This window comes from Periplaneta americana, chromosome 16, assembly GCF_040183065.1.
Source record: "Periplaneta americana isolate PAMFEO1 chromosome 16, P.americana_PAMFEO1_priV1, whole genome shotgun sequence".
Taxonomy (NCBI): Eukaryota; Metazoa; Arthropoda; class Insecta; order Blattodea; family Blattidae; genus Periplaneta; species Periplaneta americana.
Window position 1 is genome coordinate 186,207,739 of NC_091132.1, and position 8,530 is coordinate 186,216,268.

The 8,530-nt window shown below is 39.8% G+C and overlaps 1 non-coding gene across 1 annotated transcript; it reads right to left on the minus strand.

Moving 5' to 3' along the window:
- Positions 1–5,339: 5,339 nt before the first annotated feature.
- LOC138692300 (U1 spliceosomal RNA) lies at positions 5,340–5,501 on the minus strand. Its single transcript, XR_011330053.1, has one exon. It is a non-coding gene; the product is annotated as a U1 spliceosomal RNA (small nuclear RNA).
- Positions 5,502–8,530: the final 3,029 nt, after the last annotated feature.

Sequence of the window (8,530 nt, forward strand, 5' to 3'; positions counted from 1 at the left end):
ATTATATATTTATCCATGGCAGAAAGAAGCTCACATCCTGCCTAAGGTTTTTCCGTGGTTTTCCTAAGGCGCTAAGACAAATGTCGGGATGAGCCCTAAAAGAAATGGGCCACGGACCTGCACTCATATCCCCATTAATCTTCCTAATTACTTAAATTAATTAACTAATTACATCTCTCCCCCCTCTTCGTAATTGAGCCATCATATAGCCAAATGGCTTGTCTCAAAATTGAGACGATTCAACAAGGCTCATGATAACAATCACCTCCTACATAATAGCCAAATTGGCTAGTCTCCTATACATGAGACAACTCATCTCGCCTAAGGTATTCCGTGGTTTTCCTCAGGCGTAAGACAAATGTTGGGATGAGCCCTATAAGAAATGGGCCACGGACCTATATGCCCTTCCCCATATATATTCCACCTTTATTATAAACGATGTATGCCCTAGTTCAGATAATATTAATAGTCTATTAAATATACGAGGTCACTCAATAAGTCGCAAATTGAAAGGACAGGGACCTCTCAAATTGCAGCTTAGATTTCACGGCGCTTCTTCCGACGGCCTTCACATGCTTTGTCATTGAACAACAGATGACGGCGTCTTGCCATCCTAACGGCAAACACCAGCCAACTCCTCCTCGCCCCGTTCCGTGATCAAGTGATCAATCTCAGCCCCCCTCGCGTATGTGGTACCTAAGAGGTTACGTCCAATTTCGGCTTCCCCTTCAAAATTTTCTAGAGCTCCTTCAGGGGAGCAGCGTAACCCGGAGTGAGACTAGTGGCCAACAGGCTTGGAGCTCACATATTTAGTTTTGTACAGCCCCCAACCCCTTGCAAGGACGCGTTTTGCGTACCTTTTAAATTTTCCTCCCAATTCTCCTTCGATTTTTCGATTTTTCGAAGAAGCTCACAACCGCAACAGCTCAGGTGCAGACAAGAAATGACGTCACGTGCACGAAGTAATCGACCGGACACCAACAAACAACAAACAAGAGAGGAAAAACCTGCGGATGATACTGTGGAACACAGAAGGACTTACTAATGCACTTTCCCTAACACCACTGAACTTTCTCCTGAAATACGACCTCGCAATATTCACAGAAACGTTCCTCACTAAAGAATGGGGATTAGAGAAATTCTATAGTATTAATAACCTCGCCACCCAAAGCAAACTGGGCCGGCCAAAAGGAGGAATATCCTGCCTCATAACTCCCAGCTTCTCCCCATTCGAAACGCAGGAAACGTCAGAGCACATACTCGCAATCAAGACTAAGATATGCACAATAGTAGGGACATATTTTCAACCAGAGATAGGAGAAACAGACATCATAGACGAAATAAGTACAGCCCTTTCCCGAATACCGAAAACGGAACCAGTAATAGCAGGAGATCTCAATTGCCGTATGGATGTAACGTCTAAAAAGACAGAAGCAGTCTTCGCAATCCTAGCAGAGGAAGGTTTCACCCTAATCAACAGTAAAGACCAGAAGACTATATAAGCTATGACGGGATAAACACTATCGACTTGATTTTCATAAACAACGGGATGCAACACATCTCTCACAAAGTACTTTCAAATGTCACTGAGCGGAAACACCTTCCTGTAGAAGCTGTGATACAATTCAGGGCATCACGGGAAGAGAAAACTGACAAAAGAGTCCGCATATCAAGGGAGATAAATTTTTCGAAATTACAAGAAACCAACATTCAGCATATAATACAAACCATACAAAGTAACAGCCCCAACGAAGCCCTGGCAGCCATAGAAAACTGCATTAGGGAAGCTACCACACCAGCCACTCCACAATCCAGAAGAGCGAAACCCCGGTTCAACCAGACATGCTACAGGAAAAGGAAAGAGACAATAGCTGCACTACATGAAGCAAAAGCTCATGAATCAGAAGCCAAGCTCAAGAATTATGCCGCCAAAAGAAGAGAGTACAAAGAGCTCATTAAGAGAACTAGGGAGGAGTTCCGACATGAGGAGGAAAAGAAAATGATTGAGGATGTAGAGAAGGACCCATTCAAAGCATCAAGACCCAAGCAGCCCCACTTCCCGAGGAACATACCGATAGAGCTGTGGACACAACATCTCACCAAGGTACTCCAACATAAGGAGACCAAGCCTACGAATGACACCAGTCCCCCGCAAGAGTGGGATCCAATCACAAAGAAAGACATCCTAGAGGCGCTTCAACAATTGAAAGAAAGAAATGCCGCGGGTCCAGACTGTATATTCAATGAGCATCTCAAGCAAGCCGCTCCTGTACTAGTAGAAGTATGGACAACCTTCATGACGGAATGCCTGAAGAAAGGGTGTATACCAGACAACTGGAGAAAATCGAAAGTAAAGATGCTCTACAAAGGAAAAGGCGACGTAGGAGATCCAAACAACTACAGAGGGATAGCTCTCCAAAGCAATCTTTACAAAACCTTCACAAAAATCATAAACTCGAGACTCACAGCCCTGGTGGATACGAAAATCCCGGAACTGCAATTCGGATTCCGGAGAGGCAGATCGACAACACAAGCCGCGAAATTCCTGCATGACGACATTGTAGACGCCTTCAGACATCCAAAAGGCAAGCTCTATGCACTATTCATAGAGTACACCAAGGGCTTTGACCTCATCAACAGGCAAACACTAATGTCAAAAATGGACGCAATGATCGGAAGGGAACACTACATAGCCCGCATCATCAGGAATATATTACAGAACAATCAAATTGAAATCGATGGTTGTATAATGTTATCAGAGCCAATCGAACAAACAGACGGCGTACTCCAGGGCGACGAAAAATCGAAAAAATCGAAAGAGAATTGGGAGGAAAAAGTTTTTAAAAGGTACGCAAAACGCGTCCTTGCAAGGGGTTGGGGGCTGTACAAAACTAAGTATGTGAGCTCCAAGCCTGTTGGCCACTAGTCTCACTCCGGGTTACGCTGCTCCATTGAAGGAACTCTAGAAAATTTCGAAGGGGAAGCCGAAATTGGACGTAACCTCTTAGGTACCACATACGCGAGGGGGATTGAGATTTGATCAAGTGATCACGGAACGGGAAGAGGAAGAGCTGGCTGGTGTTTGCCGTTAGGATGGCAAGACGCTGTCATCTGTTGTTCGATGACAAAGCATGTGAAGGCCGTCGGAAGAAGCGCCGTGAAATCTAAATCTGCAATTTGAGAGGTCCCTGTCCTTTCAATTGCGACTAATTGAGTGACCTCCTATATTTAATAGACAATTTATATATGTTCTGAACTAGGGCATACGTCGTTTATAATAAAGGGGAATATATATGGGGAAGGGCATATAGGTCCGTGGCCCATTTCTTATAGGGCTCATCCCGACATTTGTCTTACGCCTGAGGAAAACCACGGAATACCTTAGGCAGGATGAGTTGTCTCATATAAGAGACTAGCCAATTTGGCTATTATGTAGGAGGTGATTGTTGTCATGAGCCTTGTTGATTTGTCTCAATTCCGAGACCAGCCATTTGGCTATATGATGGCTCAATTGCGAAGAGGGGAAGGGCGACCCCCCTAAGTCCGTTTTTATTTAATATAGAGCTGACATTGTCTCAACTCTACCAGCGGAGAATGTAAACATGTACGTGTATGCAGACGACATGGTTGCCACATCAACGTGCAAGATAGAACTGCAGGAATCTTTAAACAAGCTAGTGCTCTGGGCCCGCACAAATGCGATGCACCTGAACCTGCGGAAGACCGTGACAATGACTTTCCACAAAAAGAGGTAGGCCAGCAGCAGATGAGATTCTGTATCTAGAAGGGGAACCGCTACTTCGAGTGAATCACTTTAAGTACCTAGGTATAACTTTTCAGACCACAGGAACCAGATACACGCTACATGTAAAAGACAAAACAATTGCTGCAGTAATCTGGGACAGATATCTGTGCAATCAGCATTAAAGTTATTTCACGCCAAGATCTCACCAATAGTTACATATGGCCTAACACTCATATGGGAACACCTGAATAGAAGCAACCTCAAGGCAATCGAAGCAGTAAAGGCAAAGTACCTCAAAGGAGTCCTGTGCATATCGAAATACACGCCGTCGCGACTTACGTATGAGCTGGCAAGGGAGCCATTCTACTTAGAGGTAGAGTTGGGCAACACGATTCTTTTTCAGAAGTCGATTCCAGCGATTCAATCATACATTACGAATCGATTCTAACGATTCGTTCACGATTCTTCTCAATCTGCAATTCCAACTATTCTTTTGAATCGTCAACGAGTTCACGATTCTTCCTACTCTGAGATTCGAACGATTCGTCAACGAACGACTTACAGGACACTTTCCTTTGCAAACCACGCGTAGAACAAAAACGTTCTACATCTCTCGCATAGATGGCATAAGAGGCGAGACATTGGATTGTCTCTTTCTCATTGGCTGGAACCATTCAGCACGACCTCCATTAGTCTAGAAAATTACCCATGATAATGTTTCTAAATTATAATTTATCAACTGAACCTTATTAACCAAGTATATTTTTTGCATTACATCTCTATTTAACTATGCACATTTCAGGTTTGTGTTCATTATTTTCCATACTTAACAAATGCAGTATTTTGTTTTCACTCTCGCTCGGATGTATTCGGCACGGTTCGGAAATGTCCGTTGACAGGTTACATCAAACAAGTAAATAGAATCGTGGGTTACGATACCATGTCAATTCGTTACTGTTCTTTTGAACGACGATTCGTTCACGAATCGACCCAACTCTACTTAGAGGAACTGCGACTGCAGCTACCATCCACACAGGCTTATGAAGAGACAGTGAGAGAATTAGAAGAAAAACGACTACAAATCTGGAGCGACTTCTACACCACAGACGCGATGACTACAAGAGAATGGATGGCCGCGGGCTACGAGCTGAGACACACGATAACCCGCTTCGCGGTCCATGGATTCCATCACAAACTATGTAGGACAAAGACCTTCCACCTGCCGGCAGAAGACTGCATTTGTGAACTATGCCTGAAAAGCTGTGATAGATATCATGCTATGTGGTGCACACGAAGATCAGTCTCTCTGACACGATTTTGCAACGAGTGATTCTAGCTTCATGCATATTTTGCTTGATTCTCATTATTATATATTTATCCATGCAGTTACAGTCGAAATTGTTTCTTAAAAAGAACAGTTTATCCTATCTCTAATTCTTATGAAACTAATTTTAAAACAACTTCGTTCTAGAAATAGTTACAGTCGAAACTGTTTCTTAAAAACAATTTACCACATCTCTAGAATTGAACTCAATTATCCGTTTAATAGATATGCTTTATAACAAACTACCAACCATCTTAATACACAATAATTCCGGGACAGCGCGAACGCAGTCCCGACTACCAAAAATTACGCGCCCGAGTTACTCACATTTGGAGCAATCGCAGGGGTCAACCCAACCGCAGTGCAATGGAAGGGTCTCACCCTGGGGGAACCGCCTTCATGATCACGGTAACCCCTACGCCAGGTAAGTATGACGAGGTATCCTTACTCAGCCCTCTTATGTCTACCTTACGTTTAACTACTCACAAGAGCTCTCTACACGAAACATGTATATGTAATTTATTACTAAAAATATACTCAAACTTTCTCATATACGATTTGCATGAAATGTACTGCTTCACGAACGTAATGCATCTTTTCATAATTTACCATAATTTACATAAAATCCTCAGTTACTGTAATTAAAATTTCACATAAATACATTTAAAGACGATGCTGCCATCTAGAGGGCGAATGCGTTCGTAGTTCCGAGCTTTACCGGTAGATGTCAAGACGCGTTCCGGAGTTCTAAAGAGTCGTACGAAGTTCCAGAGGGAAGGTCATCACCATTGATGTTTAGAATGTTGGAGTGTCACAATAAACTATAAAACGTCTTTGGTCACAATAAGTTCCAATACTATAGAAGGATTGTATCCAATCATTATGAAGTTTGTTAAAACTTGTAACATTCTAAGTACTATTTACTTACATTTGTAAATGATTACGTTATTAGGTGAGAAAGTGGAATCCTATATAAAATTAGAGTAACTGAATCCTGTTCCAGTATCAAATACTGACCTATGTAGAGTTCACTTAACTCTTTCCCTTTCTATTACTTAAGCTCATAATTTTGATTCAGGTTAAGAACTATATATGGTATTGAAAATGTATTCTTCATCGTTACAATTTCACATTTATGCTTTTGACTTATTATTCCTTATCATTATTAAAATTAACATAATATTTAAGTAAGTTTATTGTAATAAATATACACCTGAAAATGAAATTGCATTATTATCTATTAATTTACTTACGAAATAGCGATATATTTTCTGCAATATACGTAAGAGTTTTTAAGCAATTTTTATGACTGCACAAATCGGACCAAACTTCTAAGATACTGTTGGCTGTTACGAGTTAATTTCTCACATCAATTTTGCCTAATTATGCTACAATTGTTTACGTTACTTGTACTTTTCTGTTTATTGTAACTGTGTGTAACTTATACAATGCAAATATCCATGAACACAAGGCTATTGCTTTCACTTGGTATCTGTTGTTGTCTTGTAACTTTTATTACTGCACAAAATTTACTTTGATACGTATTTAAACTGGAATAGCCAAGTAACCCATATTACCAAAAAAGTGCTTTCCATACTACATTCCTTAAACAGCATTCGAAAATTCCTTCCGCTATCACTCAAGAAAATACTAGTGGAAACACTAGTAATGCCCCATTTCGATTATTGTGATTTTCTACTGACTGACCTCAATGTTAACCAGTCGCAAAAATTACAACTTGTTATATAATTCTTGTGTTCGCTTCGTCTGCGATGTCCGTCGAGCTGACCACATTACTCCATCCTTCCAAACTCTAAACTGGCTACGGCTTAACGAACGTAGAAATTTTCATTCTCTTGTTCTCCTTTTCCAAGTCCTTCACACTTCTACACCTACCTATCTTGCCTCCCGTTTCAGTTACCTGTCATCATATCATAATCTCTTCACACGCACGCAAAATAGCCTCATACTAGCCATACCAACACATAAGACATCATCGTATTCATCATCATACACAATCTCGCTCTCGCGCTTGTGGAATACCCTACCCAGTGACATAAGAGACTGTCTGAATTTAGTAGCGTTCAAAAGCAAGCTTATTAAGCATTTTCTTACTGCGTAGAGTAGGTTTAATTTTTACTTAATCAATAAAAGAAATGCTTCTCTCTCTTCTTAACTTTTACAATAAACTGTCTAGCTTTTATTAATCAGTTAATCTTTTAGTACTTTGATTTTTATTGTATCTGTAAATTTAATATTAATTGTAATTATAATTGTAATTGTATTCTTAATATTGTAGTTGTAATCCCCTGGTTGAGGGGAAGAGAAAGCCTGACCTTATTTCTACCAGGTTAAATAAATAAATGAATAAATAAATAAATAAATAAAATTCTTTTATTACTGCATATATTAGTTTATTACTGTACAAATTGTGTATGACTGCACACTAATAATGTTACTCCTTTAGACCCATAAAGATAGTCAATTCGGTGTTTCATAAACATTTTGCACAACTTATAAAATGCGGACAATAATACTGTATTAGGATTATAGTTCATTACCTGCCGATTCCATTTGAGGTTAAGAGCACAGAGTGGTTCAGTCTGGTTACGTTGTGTTTATATCGTTCGTAGCCAGTATTAAGATATGGTTTGAGGTTAAGTCTGACAAACATTAAGCGATACTGGTCCTTAATAAAATTTTATTACAATATATTATCAGTTATCGTTTCTTGGAAATGCATTACAAAATCACAATTTCACGTCGACTATAATGCTCTCCGATATTACATCCGCAAATACATTATTTACTTGTCTTTAATTTATTGAAGTAAATAGTAGGGTTCAGGATGTAAGCATTCCAACACACGTTCCTAATTTCTACACTCAGAATCGCTATGTTAGTGACGTACATTTTCCTGTAAATGTTGGTTGAAATTCTCTTTAAAAGTCAAATAACTGTAATAGTTTACAGTTTTTTAGATCGATACTGTGTACGAATAATTAGCATGTTCGAACTCTACCATTGCACTGGGGTCCCGAATTCGTAACTCGAAACTTCATGTTGAAAACAGTTAATGAATGGATTTTCATGTCCTAAATTTCATTCGATCTATTTTTCTAATGTAATATCTGTCATATAGAGTATTCCTCCCTTCAGCGGCGCCGTTAGCTATTGGGGGGGGGGGATATCAGAAACTAAAGAAAATTGAAATCTTTAAGACTGCATAAAGTTTAAGGGCGCTATTTATTTAAATCTGTACTGCTGATTGCATAATACAACACATCTTATTAAACACATGTAAACAGGTTAATAATAAAAAATTATAATAATAAACAATTAGACCAAATATTGGGGGACACGCCCTCTTTGTGCCCCTATTGCTAATGGCGCCCCTCCACATGATAGATGTGATAAAGGAGCATATTTTTAAGATGCTTTTAATGAGAGACTCCATCTGT